General features: G+C 36.6%; 1 protein-coding gene across 2 annotated transcripts in view; it reads right to left on the bottom strand.

The window, feature by feature from the left end:
• Positions 1 to 22,991, bottom strand: part of GABRB2 (gamma-aminobutyric acid type A receptor subunit beta2) — a gene marked incomplete at both ends in the record, with an annotated part of 293,646 nt that overhangs the window by 152,205 nt on the left and 118,450 nt on the right. The window lies entirely within an intron of this gene.

Here is a 22,991-nt window from a genome sequence, read left to right as displayed (position 1 = left end):
TTTGGATTCTAATTCTGCCTCACTAACTGTGATACACATCCAGATGGTTAATATCTCCTAACCAACCTTAGTTTCTTTGTAAAAAGGGGGCATTCTTCACAACAACAGTAATAACAGCCTAACAGAGTTTCTGTATGAACTAATAGAATAATTTATGTAATAGGCCCTTCACATCTGCAGGAAAAAACTAAGAGGACAAACTGATGTTAAATTTGACCAACTTTGCTTACTCTGCTCCTAGAGGTACTATACTGTGTGTTGGAAACAGAGAAATAAGATGCAGATCCAGCTTGGGAGAAACAATCCATAGCTAGACCTTCTTCATTAGAAGGTCTTGGGCAGAGCTTAGACAAGTAGTGCAGGTAGACTGAATCTCTGAAATTCCTTAGTTAGGTGTGAGAGTCCCACTCCTCAGTTGTAGGATGGAAATACCTAAATGACCTCATGTAAGTAGTTCATGCCTCTTTAGTTTGATGACTTCTTCATTCAGGTTTGTGCTCTGTTCATTTTTGTTTTCCTCTTTAGAGATAAGTGAGCATCCTAGGGGTGATGTTCATCCTGGGCTCCTTGCTCTCCTTCACCAGGAGATGGCTACCCTGCCTCAACTCCTTTCCACCTCCACTGCCTTCCTCAGCGTCTATGGTCCCACTGCCTCACTTCCATGTTATTATAGTATCTTGGTCTCCTAGCCTCTCCATGTGCCTCCCTACTAACTATAATTCATACAACAGTCAGATGTTTTAAAACCATAGATCAGATTTCATCCCTCCTCTTTAAAATTTTCAGTGGCTCTTCCAAAAACTCCAGTCTCGGCTATGGCCTATTGTGCCCTGAGTAATCTCACCCTTCTCTCCCAGTATTTTCTCATACCAAGTCCTCACTCACTATTTCCAGCCTTAACATGTGTTCTCTCTGCCTAGAACATGTGTCCCCCCCGAAACTCACAGAGCATTTTTTCCGATCCTTTAGCTGAAAAATCAACTCCTCTGAAAGGGCTTTCCTAAGCAGCCCACCCAAGCTAATGCTCCATCTTAGCTGTTTATTTCCCTCAAGGAATTACTACGATCTGAAATTATCTTGCTTATTTCTTTTCTTGTAAGAACTATTTTTCCCAGTAAAATTTAAGCTGTTTAAAGACACAGACTTTTTTCTGTGTAAGTGAATCAAAAAGTATCTGTTGAAAGGATAAATACATGAATTATACAGTCAAGCAGCTGGTTTTGCTGTACATAAATCTTTTATTTGGAGGATTATTTTATTGCATCATTTCTCTTTTTTTAAACTTACAATGTGTCTTGGGTTTTAGGGATTCTTTTTATATTTTTCACAGTAAGTAAATTTTAATCCACTTAATTAGCATTACATAACTAGTACCAGAGTTTATCTTAGTATCGAACTGATTGTTTTTCCTTTCAGTGGGACTGATCAAATACCTATATTTTATAAATTCTAAAAATTATATAAAAATTAACATTCACATTTACTCAGGGTTAAAAAAAGAATTTATTTTGGCTATGTGATACTTGGCTAAATTTTTCACTGGTCCACTGACTTTTTCCAAAGTGTAGATCCAACCCGAATTACCACTAACATACAGGAAACTGAATTGTGTAGAAGAGAAATATTCAAAGGAAATATAATTAGGGGCATAGTGGGCATACCAAATTCTCATGCTATTTATGAAAAACAGCAGACAATCTCCATCTTGAGACACTAGAGAAAATCAACTTCATTTGATGGAATGAACACAAAAGACATGAAAGATACAAGAGCATACATACCATAAAAAAGGAGAGCCATAAATAGACGATGACTGTGTAAGTGAGGTGAAATTTGCAATTGCTACAACAGGTTGTAGTTTACACTTTCTGCTGATGCATATTCATGGCAACTAACATCTGTGAACACTAGTGCTGTGAGCAAGAAAAATAAATTGACTAATTCTATTGTAGAAGCAACTGAGTTTCTACTCATGTTTTAAAAATGAAGTATTATGAAAGTGTTTTTCTCACATCAACAACATTCATATTCACACCAATGTTTTACTGTTTTTAATGCTATAGTATACTCTGTAAAACTAAAAAATATATATAAATGTTTTCTAGTTGATGTTTATAAGCATTTGTATCTCCTGTTGGATTAAAACAGAAACTGTAGCCAAAATAATCCATTTGGAATCCTGATCATTCAAACCAGGATGAGTGAACTGAGATAAGTCACTTACACGCGCCAATAGTAGGCTGCTCCTGAAACCCTGAACTAAAAACTTGCCATCCTGCTTTGCTGTGAGATGATAAAAGTAGGAAAAAATCTGTAACATTAAATATTCTGCATCTTTTGTTATTACTCACTGCTAATGAGTAAATACAGTGATAACTCATTTAGCCAGTCGTTACTTGGTAGTGTGCATATGTATATGTTTGTATACATGAAGAAATGTAGAATACCCACAAACTTATTTTATAAGCAAAGCAGAGCTATAAAATATGATATATAAATATTCAAAAGAGTCATCATGCCATATGTGTATACGAAATTCTTACTAACAACTTTTAGGACAAAGTACTGACGTGTAACCAATCTGCCTATTTTCTAGGTGCTTTGTGAGAGCAGGAACAATTTTTTCCTTATTTCTACCTCAAAAATCTTGCCAGGTGTTGACATATGTCAATAACCCAAGATTAAAATAAAAATAATAATAATAACAACAACATAAACCAAACAAAGACAGCCATGGTCATAAGTATTCCCAAATTGAGGATTTTGAAGTAATTCTCTAGATTAAGTGTCTGATTTAATTTATATAAAAAATTCTCAAGCAAATTTAAAAGTCAAAATCATCCTTACAGAAGAAGCTACCCTGAAGTGAATCTTACTCAGAAAAGCTCAACAATCAACATCAAAATCTATTCTCAGGGACTTTCAGATTTGTAACAGGGTTGTTTCTCTAAGAATAAGTCAATAAAACAAATATACTTAAAGGGTTTTCATGAACATGCCTTTCTGAATCCTGATAAAGATCCTTAATGGGCCTTAAATTACTCAACATCACTACTAGGAGTCTTTGAAGTGAAGCTAGTAACTCATTAGGCAGGCATCCTGATTAAGTTTCAAGACCATTGTGAAATATATGAAGACAGTTCTGTTTTCAGTCAAAGGAAACAGTCAAGGATACCTACAAAATTTACCTTATTTACCTGTAGCAAATCTTCTATAGCTAAAAGTGGAAATGTGTCTTCTTTGGGGCTGAATACTATGGCATGAAGAGAGCCACCTTTGGGGAATACTGATTATTCCGACTGGGCTAAGAGATTTTTAGATAAATTTTTATTCCTCAGCCATTGGACACTGTCATCAAAAATGATTTATGTCATAAAATACTGACATAGTGCAAGGAAACTAAATATGTAAAATAAAATAAGAGTCACTAAAGTCATGCATAAAATCAAGAAATACAACAATTATGTCAGCATTTCATATTAAAGCCATAATAGATATTTTATGGTGTCATTACCTGAGATTTACTGATACTACTATATCATTCCAAGTTTGAATATGACCAAAGACAGTTATTAAGTAATAATAAATGCCTCTGCCACTCAGCCAATAGGAAATAACTCAGAATCATCAACGTGACACACTTGGGGTCTTTCAGCAGATTCTTCAAGAGGGACTTCAGGAGCTAGAATACATGGTTAAACATGTGCTTTAAAATGTGAAAACTTGTTAGGACTTCATCCAGAGATTATTGAAAAGTGACTCTGGACTTTTACTTTGTTTGATTTCTTTATCTAGACAACCATCTAGCTATTCCACACAAAAAAACTTGTTTTCAGCATCTTTGCATATTTTTTAAGAAAGTCAGCTGCCTTATCCTCAACTATATTCAAAACATATTGTTCTAATTCACCACACGCTTTTTCTTTGTTCAAAATGTACATTTACCTAAAAGCACAACTTATTCTAATTACAAGGAATAAAGGAACCCCCTGGTATTAGTATGCAGGATTAATAGAGAAAAATTAGGATGTTAAAAAAGGTCAGTTATCAAAAAATACATTGATACGTATTTTGTGAACTGTAAAACAAACATTAAAGACTTCAGCTCTGGGGGAAAATTCCAATTACTGAATTTAAGCATTACAGGATGAACTGAAATTTCAAAAAGTTCTAAAGAGCTCATCTGAGTCATTTCCCACAAAGGTACTTAAAATTTTTTGTTTTAATATCTCCAAGAAGACTTGACATTATTTTGTATCTTAAAACTATTTTAGCTGGGAAACTAATTTCTCACATATATCCGCTCTTGTAATATGCTCTTGCTTTTTGTAGAGTAGATAGAAAATCTACTGTAGGGTTTAGGTGACTTCAGCTCGGCATGCTCAATAATAGTAAATACACCTCAAATTAATTGACCACCTACTATATTCCAGACACGATCTAGTGTTACTGAAATGTATCATCTCATTTAACATGTGGAGCGTCCTATTACTATTCCCATTTTACAGATAGGAAAATTGAGAGAGGGCAGACAGAATAAGTGAGAAGAACTACAATCCTGCAGCCTGTGGAATGAAAACCACATTCACAGAAAGACAGACAAAAGGAAAAGGCAGAGGACTATGCATGACATGAAGGAACAAGATAAAACCCCATAAAGACACCTAAAGAAGTAGAGATAGGCAATCTTCTAGAAAAAGAGTCAGAATACTGATAGTGAAGATGATCCAGGACCTCAGAAAAAGAATGGAGACAAAGATCAAGAAGATGAAAGAAATGTTTAACAAAGACCTAGAAGAATTAAAGAACAAGCAAACAGAGATGAACAGTACAATAACTGAAATGAAAACCACACTAGAGGGAATCAATAGCAGAAAAACTGAGGCAGAAGAATGGATAAGTGACTGGGAAGACAGAATGGTGGAATTCACTGCCACGGAGCAGTGAATAAAGAATAAAGAAAAAAGAATAAAAAGAAATGAAGACAGCCTAAGAGAGCATTGGGACAACATTAAACACACCAACATTCGCATTATACAGGTCCCAGAAGGAGAAGAGACAGAGAAAGGACCCAGAAAAATATTTGAAGAGATTAAAGTGAAAAACTTCCCTAACATGGGAAAGGAAACAGTCACCCAAGTCCAGGAAGAACTGAGAGTTCCAGGCAGGATAAACCCAAGGAGAAATATGCCAAGACACATAGTAATCAAATTGACAACAATTAACACAAAGAAAAATTATTGAAAGCAGCAAGGGAAAAATGACAAATAACATACAAGGGAACTCCCACAAGGTTAACAGCTCATTTCTCAGCAGAAACTCTACAAATCAGAAGGGAGTGGCATGATATACTTAATGTGATGAAAGGGAAGAACCTACAACCAAGATTACTCTACCAAGCACAGATCTCATTCAGATTCGATGGAGAAATCAAAAGCTTTACAGACAAGCAAAAGCTAAGAGAACTCAGCACCATCAAACCAGCTCTCCAACAAATGCTAAAGGAACTTCTCTAAGTGGGAAACGCAAGACAAGAAAAGGACCTACAAAAACAAACCCAAAACAATTAAGAAAATGGTAATGGAAACATACATATTGATAATTACCTTAAATGTCAAAGGATTAAATGCTCCAACCAAAAGACACAGGCTTGCTGACTGGATACAAAAATAAGACCCATATATATGCTGTCTACAAGAGACCCACTTCAAACCTAGGGACACATACAGACTGAAAGTGAGGGGATGGAAAAAGATATTCCATGCAAATGAAAATCAAAAGAAAGCTGGAGTAGCCATACTCACATCAGATAAAATAGACTTTAAAATAAAGAATGTTACAAGAGACAAGGAAGGACAATACATAATGATCAAAGGATCAATCCAAGAAGAAGATATAACAATTATAAATATATACGCACCCAACATAGGAGCACCTCAATACATAAGGCAACTGCTAACAGCTCTAAAAGAGGAAATCGACAGTAACAGAATAACAGTGGGGGACTTTAACACCTCACTTACACCAATGGACAGATCATCCAAAATGAAAGTAAATAAGGAAACAGAAGCTTTAAATGACACAACAGACGAGATAGATTTAATTGATATTTATAGGACATTCTATCCAATAACAGCAGATTACACTTTCTTCTCAAGTGCGCACGGAACATTCTCCAGGATAGATCACATCTTGGGTCCAAATCAAGCCTCACTAAATTTAAGAAAATTGAAATCGTATCAAGCATCTTTTCTGACCACAACGCTATGAGATTAGAAATGAATTAGAGGGGAAAAAAACGTAAAAAACACAAATACATGGAGGCTATACAATACGTTACTAAATAACCAAGAGATCACTAAAGAAATCAGAGAGGAAATCAAAAAATACCTAGAGACAAATGACAATGAAAACACAACGACCCAAAACCTATGGGACACAGCAAAAAGCAGTTTTAAGAGGGAAGTTTATAGCAATACAATCCTACCTTAACAAACAACGAAAATCTCAAATAAACAATCTAACCTTACACCTAAAGAAACTAGAGAAAGAAGAACAAACAAAACCTAAATTTAGTACAAGGAAAGAAATCATAAAGATCAGAACAGAAATAAATGAAATAGAAACAAAGAAAACAATAGCAAAGATCAAAAAAACTAAAAGCTGGTTCTCTGAGAAGATAAACAAAATTGATAAACCATTAGCCAGACACAACAAGAAAAAGAGGGAGAGGACTCAAATCAATAAAATTAGGAATGAAAAAGGAAAGTTACAACAGACACTGCAGATATACAAAGCATCCTAAGAGACTACTACAAGCAACTCTATGCCAATAAAATGAACAACCTGGAAGAAATGGACAAATTCTTAGAAAGGTATAACCTTCCAAGACTGAACCAGGAAGAAACAGAAAATATGAACAGACCAATCACAAGTAATGAAATTGGAACTGTGATTAAAAATCTTCCAACAAACAAAAGTCCAGGACCAGATGGCTTCACAGGTGAATTCTATCAAACATTTAGAGAAGAGCTAATACCCATCCTTCTCAAACTCTTCCAAAAAATTGCAGAGGAAGGAACACTCGCAAACTCATTCTATGAGGCCACCATCACCCTGATACCAAAACCAGACAGAGATACTTCAAAAAAAGAAAATTAGAGACCAATATCACTGATGAAGATAGACTGAAAAATCCTCAACAAAATGCTAGCAAACAGAATCCAACAATACATTAAAAGGATCATACACCATGATCATGTGGGATTTATCCCAGAGATGCAAGGATTCTTCAGTACATGCAAATCAATCAATGTGATACATCATATTAACAAACTGAAGAATAAAAACCATATGATCATCTCAACAGAGCCAGAGAAAGCTTTTGACAAAATTCAACACTCATTTATGATAAAAACTCTCCAGAAAGTGGGCACAGAGGGAACCTACTTCAACATTATAAAGGCCATATATGACAAACACAGAGCAAACATCATTCTCAATGGTGAAAAACTGAAAGCATTTCCTCTAAGATCAGGAACAAGACAAGGATGTCCACTCTCACCACTATTATTCAACATAGCTCTGGAAGTCCTAGCCGTGGCAATCAGAGAAGAAAAAAAAAATAAAAGGAACACAAATTGGAAAAGAAGAAGTAAAACTATCACTGTTTGCAAATGCCACGATACCATACATAGCGAATCCTAAAGATGCCACCAAAAAACTACTAGAGCTAATCAATGAATTTGGTAAAGTTGCTGGATACAAAATTAATGCACAGAAATCTCCTGCATTCCTATATAGTAATGATGAAAAATCTGAAAGAGAATTTAAGGAAACACTCCCATTTACCACTGCAACAAAAAGAATAAAATACCTAGGAATAAACCTACCTAGGGAGACAAAAGACCTTTATGCAGAAAACTATAAGACACTGATGAAAGAAATGAAAGATGATACCAACAAATAGAGAGATATACCATGTTCTTGGATTGGAAGAATCGATATTGTGAAAATGACTATACTACCCAAAGCAAGCTACAGATTCAATGCAATCCCTACCAAATTACCAATGGCATTTTTTACAGATCTAGAACAAAAAGTCTTAATATTTGTATGGAGACACAAAAGACCCGGAAGAGCCAAAGCAGTACTGAGGGAAAAAAATGGAGCTGGAGGAATCAGATTCCCTGACTTCAGACTATATTACAAAGCTACAGTAATCAAGATAATATGGTACTGGCACAAAAACAGAACTATGGATCAATGGAACAGGATAGAAAGCCCAGAGATAAACTCACACACCTATGGTCAACTAATCTATGAGAAAGGAGGCAAAGATATACAATGGAGAAAAGACAGTCTCTTCAATAAGTGATGCTGGGAAAACTGGACAGCTACATGTAAAAGAATGATATTAGAACACTCCCTAACACCATACACAAAAATAAACTTAAAATGGATTAAAGACCTAAATGTAGGACTGGGCACTATAAAACTCTTAGAGGAAAACATAGGAAGAGCACTGTTTGACATAAATCACAGCAAGGTGTTTTTTGATCCACCTCCCAGAGAAATGGAAATAAAAACAAAGATAAACAATTGGGACCTAATGAAACTTAAAAGCTTTTGCACAGCAAAGAAAACCATAAACAAGATGAAAAGACAACCCTCAGTATGGAAGAAAATATTTGCAAATGAATCATCAGACAAAGGATTAATCTCTAAAATTTACAAGCAGCTCATGGAGCTCAATATCAAAAAAACAAACAACTCAATCCAAAAATGGGCAGAAGACCTAAATAGACATTTCTCTAAAGAAGATATACAGATTGCCAACAAACATGTGAAAGGATGCTCAAAATCACTAATCATTAGAGAAATGCAAATCAAAACTACAGTGAGGTATCACCTCACACCAGTCAGAATGGCCATCATCAGAAAATCTACAAACAACAAATGCTGGAGAGGGTGTGGAGAAAAGGGAACCCTCTTGCACTGTTGGTGGAAATGTAAATTGATACAGCCACTGTGGAGAACAGTATGGAGGTTCCTTAAAGAACTAAAAACAGAATTATCATATGACCCAGCAATCCCACTACTGGGCATATACCAGAGAAAACTGTAATTTAAAAGATACATGCACCCCAATGTTCTTTGCAGCACTATTTACAATAGCCAGGTCATGGAAGCAACCTCGATGCCCATCAACAGACAAATGGATAAAGAAGATGTGGTACATATATACAATGGAATATTACTCAGCCATAAAAAGGAACGAAACTGGGTCATTTGTAGAGACGTGGATGCATCTAGAGACTGTCATACAGAATGAAGTAAGTCAGAAAGAGGAAAACAAATATCATATATTAATGCATATATGTGGAACCTAGAAAATGGTACAGATGAACCGGTTTGCAGAGCAGAAATTGAGACACAGATGCAGAGAACAAATGTATGGACACCAAGGGGGGAAAGCAGCGGGGGGTGGGGGTGGTCGTGTGATGAATTGGGTGATTGCGATTGACATGTATCCACTGATGTGTATTAAATGGATGACTAATAAGAAAAAATATATAAACTTTTAAAAATAAATAAATAAATAAATGCTGGAGAGGGTGTGGAGAAAAGGCAACCCTCTTGCACTGTTGATAGGAATGTAAATTTATACAGCCACTGAGGAGAACAGTATGGAGGTTCCTGAAAAAACTAAAAATAGAGCTACCATATGACCCAGCAATCCCACTACTGGGCATATACCCTGAGAAAACCATAATTCAACAAGAGTCATGTACCACAATGTTCATTGCAGCTCTATTTGCAACAGCCAGGACATGGAAGCAAACTAAGTGTCCTTCGACAGACGAATGGATAAAGAAGATGTGGCACATACACACAATGGAATATTACTCAGCCATAAAAAGAAATGAAATTGAATTATTTGTAGTGAGGTGGATGGACCATAGTGTCTGTCATACAGAGTGAAGTAAGTCAGAAAGAGAAAAATATCCTATATTAACGCCTATATGTGGAATCTAGAAAAATCGTACAGATGAACCGGTTTGCAGGGCAGAAATAGAGACACAGATGTAGAGAACAAATGTATGGACACCAAGGGGGGAAAGCAGACGTGGGGGGTGGTGGTGGGATGAATCGGGAGACTGGGGTTGACATGTATACACTAATATGTATAAAATAGATAACTAGTAATATCCTGCCATAAAAAAATAAATAAAATAAAATTCAAGAAAAAAATTTGAAAAAGAAAACTGAGGCACAGGTTGGTAGAGTGATTTTCTCTAAAAGTCACAGAGGGTGTGGTGGACTTGAGATTGAAATCGAGGATGGTTGTCTCCAGAGCCCAGGTACTTAACTACCAGGCTATCACTAACTAGCTAGTTGACCTTGATGAAGTCATTTAGCTTCTCTGGAGGACTGGCCAATTTCTTATATCCCAAATGAGCTTGGAAATTCTATAATGCTATGAAAATACATTACATGTTCAGTGACCCTGTATATTTTGTAATTTTGTTTTACCCACACACTCAAATGCTGTATTTCACAGCTGTTCATTCTGTTTTAGTCAATTATGTAGATTAGCCCACCCCAGACAGGCACAAACAGGCCTTTCCCCTAGGAGTCCCACTTAATGTTCTCTCCTGATCGAAGGCTCCCTCAGCATCTTTCTTCCAGCATATGCTCTTGATTTACCTCCACAGAAGCCTTCTGCTTAAATGAAAATCTCCAATACTCATGCATAACTGTTTTTAAAAACTCTTTACAAGTCTTCATGTAGAGTCACATGGGCTACTATGCTCAACTTTGTAATCACCAAAAAAAGTAAGATTGCTAGCAATCATGCTCCCATTTGATAAATCGTGCCTTTCAGATGAGAGCTATTTGTATTCTTCTGCAGCTGTCTGGCTTTCTGTGACTCCTTGCTTTTCTGGAATCTTATTCTCTGTAAAGATACCCTGCTCATTAAAGGAGACACAGGCTTCTACTACAAACTCAGGGATTATAACGAAAGACATTTCCTTGAGTAACACGCCTATGGAATCCAAACAGCAGTATCTAACATAATCTCATTTTGTAAGCATATAAATCCTAAGCAATCAAAATATTAATAGATACAGACATACCAATCTGTAGTCAGTCCCTTGTTCACCAAGATTCCCCATATTACATTCCTGGTGGCCTCATCCACATATCCTATGCTTATCGCACAATGAGAATATCCTCTCTTCTTTCTAGGTTATATCTTAAAGGGAGCCTGACCCTGAGAAAATCAATCTAATTTTTTTTCTACTTTTTGACTCACACCCTAACAACCGAAATCTGGCTTCAGATCACTGTAAGAGATTTAATTATACCAGAGCCACTTACCAACTGGAAAGATATATTGCCAGGACTCTAATTATTTCAACAGGGATTTTGTTTTTTGGTTTGTTTTCACAATTTAAAACAATGTTTAGATATGTCAGATACTTTTTGCTGCATTCAATATTTAAAATATTTTATTTTGATTTATGATGCATCAGAGACATACCATTTCAGAATAAGTTCATCGACTTTATTCCAGTCCTTTAATTTTCTTTTTTTTAACAAAGTAAGTGGCTCACAGACACTGATTTATAGCTGGTCAGTGACTGACGGTGGTTACAACCTCAGCTGGGTCTGCTGTCACTTCTTCCACATCCAGTCCAGTAGTAATTTAAAATGTAAACGCCACATGCTGGAGGTTTTCCTTTGTCTCTCCAGCTCCACCCTCCACCCTTAATCACCAGACTAGACTGCAACGACTTAAAAACTACCACCCCGGTTCTCTGGCTTCAGGTTGGATTTGGCCAACAGGGAGCAGACCAGGAGTTTGGGAGAGGGGGAGAGTGAGAGATCAGGGGAAGTGTACCCCAGGCCCCATACAGAGGAACTTGTATACAGGTCCCCTGACCATTCCCTCTTTTCCAAGTCTGGGATGCTAGGGAGCAGATGGCAACCTGCTGATCCTAACTCTGAGAGGGAGGGGGCGCTGTTCCTTCTCTTTGTAAATCGCCCTTTTATTACATTCATCCCAAATTATCCCATTTTCACTATGCCATCTGTTTCCTGTTGGGCCCCTGACTGATAGAATATATTATAGAAATGTATTTAAAATCTGAAGTTTCTCTAGCTAGGCTGTCAAAAAAATTCGAAGCATTCCGTTTCTGGGTCTTTTGTCTTGGGATTTTAGGGATGAGAGGATGAAGTTTCCTTCCACCTTAAATGAACTGCCTCCTTCCTATGATTCCAGTCTCAGTTCTCTGTAGCCCACCCAAAAAGCGTTCTCCCTCCACCTTAGCTAAAGCAGCCCGTCGTCCCCTACCATTGGTCACTGTCTCATCTCACTTTATTTCCTTCGTAATACTTATCACTATCTTAATTTAGTCTGTGTATGCACTGGCTTATTCATCATTCTCTGTCTACCTAGTAGACTGAGTCTACATTAAGTTGGGTTTCTACGAAGCAGACAATGAAGGATACTCACCAGGGATCACCACCTGTGAAAGGAAGGGAGAAGAAGAAGGACTGGACAAAGGAAGATGCTGATGCAGGACGCTGGCCCAACAATACGGAAGTTCTGGTGGGAGTACTGCCACCAGAGTTACTCACATGAGACTGAAATGACTTTTAAACCACCTCTGTCCTCTACCATCACTACACACACACACCTTCCTTGAGTGGCTGGCATCTGATGTCTGAGGAGAAGATTCAATGAATTAAAAGGTCAGTGGGAAACATGTTCTGAGGTTGATCCAGGCCTCGACATGCCCTCACACATATGTATTTTCCCTGCAGTGCATGGTTGCAACTGTGATAACCTGAATTACTGCTGCCGTTAATTTTTAAACACAAAACATAAATTACTCAGAGCTGCCTCCTGTCACATACTGGCAACTCAGCTTGTACTTCCTACTCTAATAAAAACCACCAACACTGCCATCTCAGACTTATCTGCCACTCTGATCTCTAATGGCAAAAGATTTCCATCTCAATGGCATTTTTGCTATTTAAGTCTTTTACATACAACAGGCAGCAAATATGTGGGAAAATGTTTCACATCATTAGAAACCACACATTTGTGTTAAAAACTTATACAGTGCTCTATGTCAATTATATCTCAATGGAACTGGAAGGAAAAAATTAAAAATAAATAAAAAGCATAATACAAAATTTAAAAGATGAGAAAAATATAAATTAAACCATGAGGATTATTACCTATCTAATCAGCAAAAAATTAAAGACATTATAATATTCACTGCTACAGATTCTGCAGGGAAACAGACCCTCTCACACACACTGCCAGTAGAATTATAAATCAGAACAGACTTTCAGGAGGGTACTGTAATAGAGAAGAATGGCCAGCATAGTGTTTGGTGATCTTCTGTAAGAGTGGGATACACAGGGGCACAGAGGTCAAGAACAGAGGCCTTGGCAATGAGTGGTCCTGGGCCCACATCTTGACTCTGTCTCTTGCTGTGTGACCCTGAGCCAACACATAAAGAGGAGCTGCTATAATAAAAGGTCCTCTTGAATGCTGGACAATTATTTCTTCAGAATTCTATGGAAGCATGACCCTAAGCATCTCACCAACAAGCAATGACTTTCTTCTGACTTGTAAAAATCACCTCATTTCTTCAGAAGCTTTTAGCTACTTAGGATGAAGTTCTGAAGTGGGGGGCAGGGGGTGCCTGTGGATCACAGAGCCCCTTATAGGTGAAGACTAATTAAAACAAAAAATTTAGAAGCTAAGATGGAAACGATATATTTGAAAAGTCACCCCTAAAACACATCTGTAATACAGGGTAGTTTGAAAAAACAAGAAGAAAAGAAAAAACAAATTGCTTTGTACCCAAATGACGATGCACTGAATAGGAAGCTTAACTGACTAAATAAAGAATTGAAGCAGAATAAAGTGAATCATTTAAAAAAAAAACCTGGGGCTCATTTTAAAGAAAACATTCAAAGAAACAGAAAAGCCTCACAAAAAAAGAGCATAAATACTTATGTTGAAAATGACAGGGCTTCCCTGGTGGCGCAGTGGTTGAGAGTCCGCCTGCCGATGCAGGAGACACGGGTTCGTGCCCCGGTCCGGGAAGATCCCACATGCCGCGGAGCGGCTGGGCCCATGAGCCATGGCCGCTGAGCCTGCGCGTCCGGAGCCTGTGCTCCGCAACGGGAGAGGCCACAACAGTGAGAGGCCCGCGTACCGCAAGAAAAAAAAAAAGAAAATAACAGACAATTTACAATACAGGTCACTAAAATATTACAGCACATCACAAAAAGGTAAAAATGAAGACAAGCACATCCAATTCCTGGATGAAAAATGAAAATTGAAAATAGAAGATATCATAAGGAAAAGGTGTGTAGCAGTCTTTTTATACGGATAATTTCATTTCCTCCAACCTGGGAGATGGGAACAGGGTTGGAAGAATGAGAAGACGGACAGCCAAATTAAAGAATGGCTACGCTGTCAATACTGTCCCCAGCTCGCCTGGGCTCTCTGTCTGTTAGTTTCTCTCTCTAGAAAAAAAGTACGGAAAAATGGCTTCATAATTCAGTAAAATGTTACTGAGTATTTAAACCCTGAAAATTAATTGTTTAACAAATAGCTGAGTGAGCTCTGCTGTTCCAGCTGGAGAAGAGAACAGACTGATAGATGTAATAAGAGCCTCTATTTTTACGGAGGGCTCAAGGGAGAGATGATCTGCTGTTCGCATGGTCCAAACAGGAAGCTATGGTCATAAATTCTAACATGAAGGACATGGAGGATTTAGGTTAAATAGAAAGATGACTTGGCTGATAGTGAAGGCTATAAAATCATGAAATGGCTCCCCGGGGTGGATGGTAGATTTCCCTTTCTGGAAATGATGTGTAAAGAAGAGGCTCGTCTGTCAGGATGATGGAGGGGGACCTAAGCACGGTATCAGGATGGTGGTCTCAGTGACAGTCTGTATTTTCTGGTTCACTAAAGCAGCCTCTATCTTTAATTTCCAGCAACTAAAGCAAATGCCTAAATCCCTTAGAGCCTGGGCACACCTTTGCTAATTTGGCTTGTAATGGATTTTAGCTTAATAAAACAGACAATAACTTGAGGAGTTGCTAAATGTAATTAAATAACTGAAGAGGTATAATACAACCTATAAACATTAAAGTATTTCAACACACACTTAATGACAACCAGGTCCAGGTAAAGATGTATTTCTGTCAGGTAATTACTAACAGAATTGTTTAGGACGCAGAGGACTGGGATACAACATTAAACGTTGGCTATCATTTTCATGCTTAGCATTCACATTAGTTAAGGCATTTGTGGTGGTGTAACACCATAATGTCACTAATGAGTAATTATTTCTAGAGCAATTACTTTTTAAGTGATTAAGATGCATTGTATCGCTGTGACCCAACTGACTTTATATTTGCTTTCTCAACAGCTTCCTTGTCTTCCCTACCACCCCCCCTTCCTGAAGCATATTAGATTGTCTTTTTCTCACAGGAAAATAATAGATTAATAATTACCAAATGCATACTGTTCCTGAGAGAAATACAATGCAGCAAGCTAATGTCTGCTAATTCTTAAGCTACCATTAAGGAGTTGAAGAGAGTATCAGGATTTTGAGTTGGATAATATATACATTTAAAACCTAAAATTTACAAGTTTATCATCATTGGTCAATGAGTGAGAGAAAGGTATTAAGCCTCTGAATTGTAATATACCTGAATGATAATAAAGGTGTTGACCAATATTAATTTATCCACAGAGAGCTTACATTCTGCATGGTGTTTACTAAGCCCTGTAGAAGATATTTAGTAAAATTATTAAGATATAGTCTTTGGCCCTAAGAACCTTAAAATCAAAGCCCAGATACAAGATAATCTGATGTAGGAAGATATTAGCTTTGTCATCCTGGATCGCAACTAAAGTGAAGGCCTTAATCTCTTTGAGCCTCTTTGACCCTCAATACTATTTTTTTTTGTTAATAAATTTATTTATTTATTTTTGGCCACATTGGGTCTTCACTGCTGTGCATGGGCTTTTCTCTAGTTGCGGCGAGCAGGGGCTACTCTTCATTGTTGTGCATGGCCTTCTCATTGCAGTGGCTTCTCTTGTTGTGGAGCATGGGCTCTAGGCATGCGGGCTTCAGTAGTTGTGGCTCGCAGGCTCTAGAGCGCAGGCTCAGTAGTTATGGCACACGGGCTTAGCTGCTCCACGGCATGTGGGATCTTCCCAGACCAGGGCTCGAACCTGTGTCCCCTGCATTGGCAGGAGGATTCTTAACCACTGCACCACCAGGGAAGTTCCAAGCCTCAATACTATTAATAGCATAACAACAATATGAGCAACTACCACTTAGAATGGATGTAAGGATTTAATGCATAGAAATTGTTTATCATGGCTTAAACATTCTTACAAACTTTAGCTCTAAATATAAAAATAATTATATATTTATTTTTATTTATCTTTATTATTATTAGTCATATGTGTTAAGTATGAATAATTTGTGTCATAAGATCTCTGATAAGGGAGATAATTGGAAGCTGAAGGAGTCATTGCAGAGGAAATGAGCTATTGGCTAGGTGATGAAGGATGGGCAAGATTTTGCTAGATAGAGTGTAAGGGAGGGTTTTCCATCCCAGCAGTGTGAGCACATGCCCAGAGCCAAGGACATATGAGTAAAATGGCTACAGAAACTTGAGTGGTAAGAAAATTTGTTGAGATTTACACCTGGTGAAAGGCTGATGAAGACAAACAGTGGTTGATCTTAAGTCCAGGTCACCTAGTTTATATTTTATCTATTGAAAACTGCAGAGCACAGTATGACATAATATGAAACAAAGTGCTAATATTATAATTTACTTAAATCTGATTGATGAGTCATAAACTCAGATGCCCAGAGGGTCAGGCTTATGGCCTCTGTACTATGAGGAGTAGACTCTACCTAAGACAACAGGGAATGGTGGGAATCAGGGTCAAATGGAAAAAACATACTCTGTCAGAACAAGGAAAAAACATACTCTGTCAGAACAAGGTACCAATGTCTCAGCTTCAGTGACTTGTTGCCATGTGGGTAATAAGGCCCAGTGTTTCCGACCTTTCGATTTTTTAAACGATAACTAGGAAATATAAATATTAAAATGAAATGTGCTTAATTTTTAAAAGTACCATGTTAGTCAAATAAAATACTTGTATGAATTGGGTATGTCCTGAGGGCTGATAGTAGGCAACCCTTGATATTATGTAATTTTATAAATGAGGAAAGCAAGTGTCTGAGGCATGGAGTGATTCACTATAATTGACACGGAGAGTGAGTTACAGGCAGTGCTGGGATCTGAACTAATGGAAACTTTATCCAAGATTAAACTAGAACTCACTGGAGGTTAAGGCTTTATTCCACTTAGTGTGGAACAGGGTGAACACATGCCCAGAGCCAGGACAGCTGTGAGGTTTCAGTGCAACCTTCATTTCACTAATAGGTGTCTTCACATTTTAGATTATTTTTCATTACAACCTCAAAGGAAACAGTGTAGCAGATGAACACAAGTCAAAATAAAATTTAAAGAAAAAACAAGTGTGAGTGTGGGTTTTCTTTTCTTCATTTCAGTGCAGTAGAGAGGAAAGAACATGTCCTGGGGAGTCACGCAGCCATTCAGACCTGGTTGCAAACACCACTGTTCACCATTTCCTAGTTATGCCGCTTGAGGAGGTCAGTTTGCTTGCCTTTAAAATGAAAATAACGATGTCTAGCATATAGAGTTTCTGGAGGATAACATGGAATTGTAAAACTTGATGACATGCTATCACACACAAGGAAGAGTGATAATGTCTTGAAACTTGGTTTTAAACACTGATTTAAGAAAGTCAGGAAAGAACGATTTAACAATTAGAAACGGATGTTCTGATATGAGCATTTCCAGCCAACTTCCCTGGGAAGCATAAGTTAAAACTCAGCAATAGTAATAGCCAATTAAATTATTAATATACTATTCTACCATTCACATAATATAGGTCAGTGAAAATTTCAGACCATGGTAAAGCAGAAATAAGTAAGGACGAGTTAGATACGGTATTGTTATTGAGATTAATTGCTTTTATGATGCACTGCAGGATAGAAGAATTGTGAGTTAAAGTCAGTTTTCACAGTGTGAGGAAATGAGTTACTGAAAAATTTCAAGAAAATTAATGAGTTGAACAAATAACCAAGATTTCTAACAGAACAGGAGAGTTCTCCTGGATTTACAACTGTGACTTCGAAATACACAAAATTAACATTTTTGGAAAAGAGGTGGGATAATATTTGGAACCAGTCTTGGATTTATATCTGGACCTGGCATTTCTAGCTCTGCGACCCTGTGGATGTTATTAATTCTTCTCTCAGTTTCCTTTTCTGTAACACGTGGATAAAAATGTCTGTTTTATAGCAGTGCTGATGGGAAATCAAATAAAATGATGTCCATGAAGCATTTACAGCAATCACTTGCAAATCCTCAGTGTTCAGTATATGGTACCTGTTCTTACCATCGCTATTATAATCTATTTTAAGATTCTGAATGAGGTCAAGAGGAAAATGGTGAAATATTTTTAATGAGATTAAAGGCAAAAAGGAAGCAATTAAAAATAATATTGCAAAAAATATTGCAATTAATGCTTTGGACACATGGATGGTATGATGTCTTTTTATATTAAAAGTAACATAATTTATGTCAAGTCTAGAACAACAAATTCATATTTATACCTTCCTTTTACGTAATGTTGGGAATGCTCCATCAAACAGTAGCTTCCATGACAACAGGGGACGCATTAAGTATACGTTTTGTGTCTCTCATAACAATTAGTAAAGTATCCTATAAAAACTATGCAGGCAAACCACTTAACAATGTAGAGCAGTTTCCAGATTTTCTCTGTACAGTCTTTATACTTCTTTCTCTAACAATGGGGTTTTCAAGAGATGGAAAGGAATGAGACACGTAACACGTCCATCCTCAGGTTCATTTGAAAATAAATACCTAAGATTAGTCATTTCCTAAGGTGAATGTCCAATCAATTTTCTAAACTCTGGAAAATACTATTTTATGTTTAAAGCATTATTAGTGTAATATTTGATATATGTAGCTATTGAACTGGTACCATTTATAAGACTGGTGTTCATTAATTATGAAATATTTAATAAAAATTTGGGGATTGCTTTATCTGTCTGAAGAACTGGAACATGTTATATATAGAACAAGTTATATTAGAATAATACTTTGTAGGGGCCAAACTATCAAACTGGTTAGCACATGGCTTTGAAAATGTGAGTCTGAATGCCTTTAAGGAGGATGTGCATTTTCCAGTTTCTCTAAGTGCCCATCCTTCCCTATGACACCTTTCCAGGTTCTCTTCATTTAGTAATCTGCCCAGCCCCAATGGATATCTGAGTTTGTGACCCTGGCTCGCAGATACTTGATCTGCTGCATAGCAGATACCAGTAGTCCAAAAGCAGAATCATTGCAAGCTTTCAAATATATTTGTCCAATCAGCGCTCTTTTTCATATGAACATAAGGGTTTATCGGAACTAGACGAACACAATCTATACTGAAGAACTTATTCCATCTTTGAGAGAAATAACTCTTCTGTAAGTCAAATTGATGGATTTGTGAGTTATTGGGGCAATGAACAATCCAATAAGGTAAACAGCAGTGCCTTCAAGAGATCTCAAAGAGATGGTGTACAGACCATCTCTGTAAGAGGATGCAAACTTTTAAACTCTTGATTGAAATATAACCTTTGAAAACTGTTCCACTGAAATGTCCAGAAAAGTCCAGAAAATGTCCAGAAAAGTGCTCAATTTATAAGTATATAGCTTGATGAATTTGGTGGGGTACCATACTTGAGTAATAGCACCCAGAAGGTATGGATTATTTCCAGCGTCCAGAAGCCTTCCTCAAGGCCCTTCCAGTAGCTGCCCCTCCCCAAGGTATCCACTTTCCCTACTTCTCTCACCTTAGATAGTTTTCCTGCAATAGAACTTCATATGAAAGGAATCACAGTGTGCTCTATTTTGTGTTTGGTTTTTTGAATTCAACATTACTTCTGAGATTTATGCTTAGACTTTAGGGGGATGAGAGTAGCAAAATCATCTGACATTATGCGCCAAGGGCTCTGACAAGATGTGCTCACAGGGATTCACTGTATGCTTTTCTATATATGTGGGGTAATTTGAGAGGAAAATGCACAGTAGAAGCTGGAAAATAAGAATATATACATATAAGCTATAACAAGTATTACGCATTAAGAAGTTCTTTAGGGAAAAAATATCAAATGTTTCTCCATCCATGGATATATATATATTAAGAAAAGAGAGAGGTGTAGCACCCGAAGTGTTGAAGGAAAAATCGATGTTACTAATTTATATGGACCTTCCAGTAATTCTTTGACAAATGTCACCTTTGGCCACAAAAAAAGCAGTAAAGAATTATGTTCACTATTATTTTTCCTAATTGCCCTCTTCACATCAGTTTCTGATTATTTACCAACTAAACATTTCTCGACTTTATTAAAATTATTCCTAAAAATACTTTACTGGTATATTTATCGATTATTTCCTATCAGAAGAGCCTTGTAGGATGTTTCTCTGCCAATATTCAAATATTGTAAAAAGTATTTATAAAGCAATAATATATTTATCTTCCTATATGCTTAAATAAAAGTATCACTGATGTATCAGCCCTTTATGAAAAAAGGTTACATTTCCTAGAAAAGGTTATAGATTTCTTTGAAACATGTCAAATCTCTGTTCTAATGCTTGATATTTATTTATTTTGATGAAAATATTACTGAACTGCTTCAACCATCTCTTCCTGTATATTTAAATTGGAATATATGATATTTCATAAGAAAGAGCTCCGATGCAAGAATTTACTAAATATTAGGGAAAAGTATTGTGGATTTAGGCAGCAAGCATACCCAAACTTCCTTCTGAACTGAGAAACATTTAATATTATACTGTAAAAATGCTTATATATATTATTACATCAACTGATACTTTGCAACAAATACTTCAGAAGATTTTTCAGTGCAATGATAAATGCTCTTTGTAGTCAAGTCCTAAAAATTCAAAGATTTTAAATTATTTTCCAAGTCATAAAAAGGATGAGTAAATGCACATTTGATCACACACTCCCTGATTAAAATTCTTAATGGCTTCCTTTCCTCTAAAGATGAAGTCCAAACCCCTAAATATTACCAACAAAAAGCCCTTCTTTCCTCTCCAACTCATACCTCACTTTCATAGCTCGCTCCCTCACGGTCCATACTTTAGCCATTCGGAAACTCTTTTACTTACCTTTCTTCCTTTACTTTTTCCTAAACATGCTGTTCCCTCTACCTGGCATCTCCTTCCCTCTGTTCTTCTCCATACTCTTTACCTGGTTAACTGTAAGTTTTCCCTCAGGTCTCATTTTACACATTACTGTCCCTCTCTTTCCCACCCCCAACACACACACACACACACACACACACACACACACACACACACACACACACACGCATGCAGGCACGCGCACACACCCCAAGTTGATTACTTGGAAAACTTTTTTTTTTACACTTCTTCATCTGATAGAAACTAAGTGCCTCAGGTAGCTATGCATCATGAAAGCAGATAAGATATCATAACCACTTTACAAAGGCAAAAGTGGCCCAGTGAAATCAGATGACTTTCCAGGAAGGAATTAGAAATCAGGTTATCAGCTCATCAAATTCAGAGCAGGGCAGTGTTCGCTCCATATTGCCTCTCTGGTTTGATCAACAAATATGCCCCATTCCCTAACTGAATCACAGGTCAGTTTACTATTAGCATTAAAGTGCATAGTTACAGAGATGCTGTGCATTAAGAACCTCAAAGTGTTCATATGCTTTATATCAAGTCTAGTTATTCTTAAAGAATTTTTCCCTTTTCTTAAAAACTGCACTCTCCTTATGAAAAGCACACAAACTTATTTTGAAAAATCTACAAATCAGGAGAGAATTTTAATCAGGGGATTTCATAATCAAATCTAATATAGAAAATTATAATTAAAAATGGAAGATCAACATAAAAGATGTTAAAGACAGCATTAAAATAGTAAAAAGTTGAAACACACCTAAACATTCCAAAGTAAAAGGTTGGCAACATACAGAGTTACCCACAAATATGACAGATTATGTAGTCTTAAAAATCATACTGTAAAAAATGAAGGAATATTCATCATATAATATTAAGTGAATGAAGCAAATTATAAAATGGACATACAAAATACTCACAATTTTCTGTGGAAAAAAATATTCAAAGAATACAGAAGGAAACTCTACCTAACCTATTAATGATGGGTATCTTCAAAGGAAATTTTTTTTTTAATATTTGATGTTTAATTCTTTACTTTCCAAGTTTTCTGTGACTAACATGTAGTATTTAGGTATCCAGAAAACAAACCCTTACTCTTATTAAAAGAAAGGAAGGGAGAGAGAGAGAGAAATGACACTTTTTGAATAAATCCATAGAAGATGGTGGGCAGATGACTCAATTGTTTAAAACCTCCAGCATCTCATCATTTTACAGACACATAACTTCACAACAGTACCAACAATTATGCTGTAAACTCTATCAGCCTATATGGCCTATAGATATGACAGATATGGAACAGTGATGTTCTAAATAGAATAATCTATGAGCAAAATTTCTTATCTAGAAGACATGTGGCTTATATTGAAATTTGTGGGATTTTTTCTGTAATGTAGGAGCTATAGCTAAGAAAACAAACCATTCACACTTATGTAGCTTCAAGTATGAAGACTAATTTTTTGTCAATTATAATGTCATGTTTTTACAGAAAGGGAAAAACACAGTACAGAGTAATTTCAAGAGTCAAGTAGACTTGGATCAATATTCAGCTCCACAGTTACCACAGATTTTAGGCACATTATTTAACCTCTCTGAGC

This window comes from Leucopleurus acutus (genome assembly GCF_964270905.1).
Source record: "Leucopleurus acutus genome assembly, chromosome: 3".
Lineage (NCBI taxonomy): Eukaryota > Metazoa > Chordata > Mammalia > Artiodactyla > Delphinidae > Leucopleurus > Leucopleurus acutus.
This window is presented reverse-complemented; position numbering and strand designations above follow the sequence as displayed.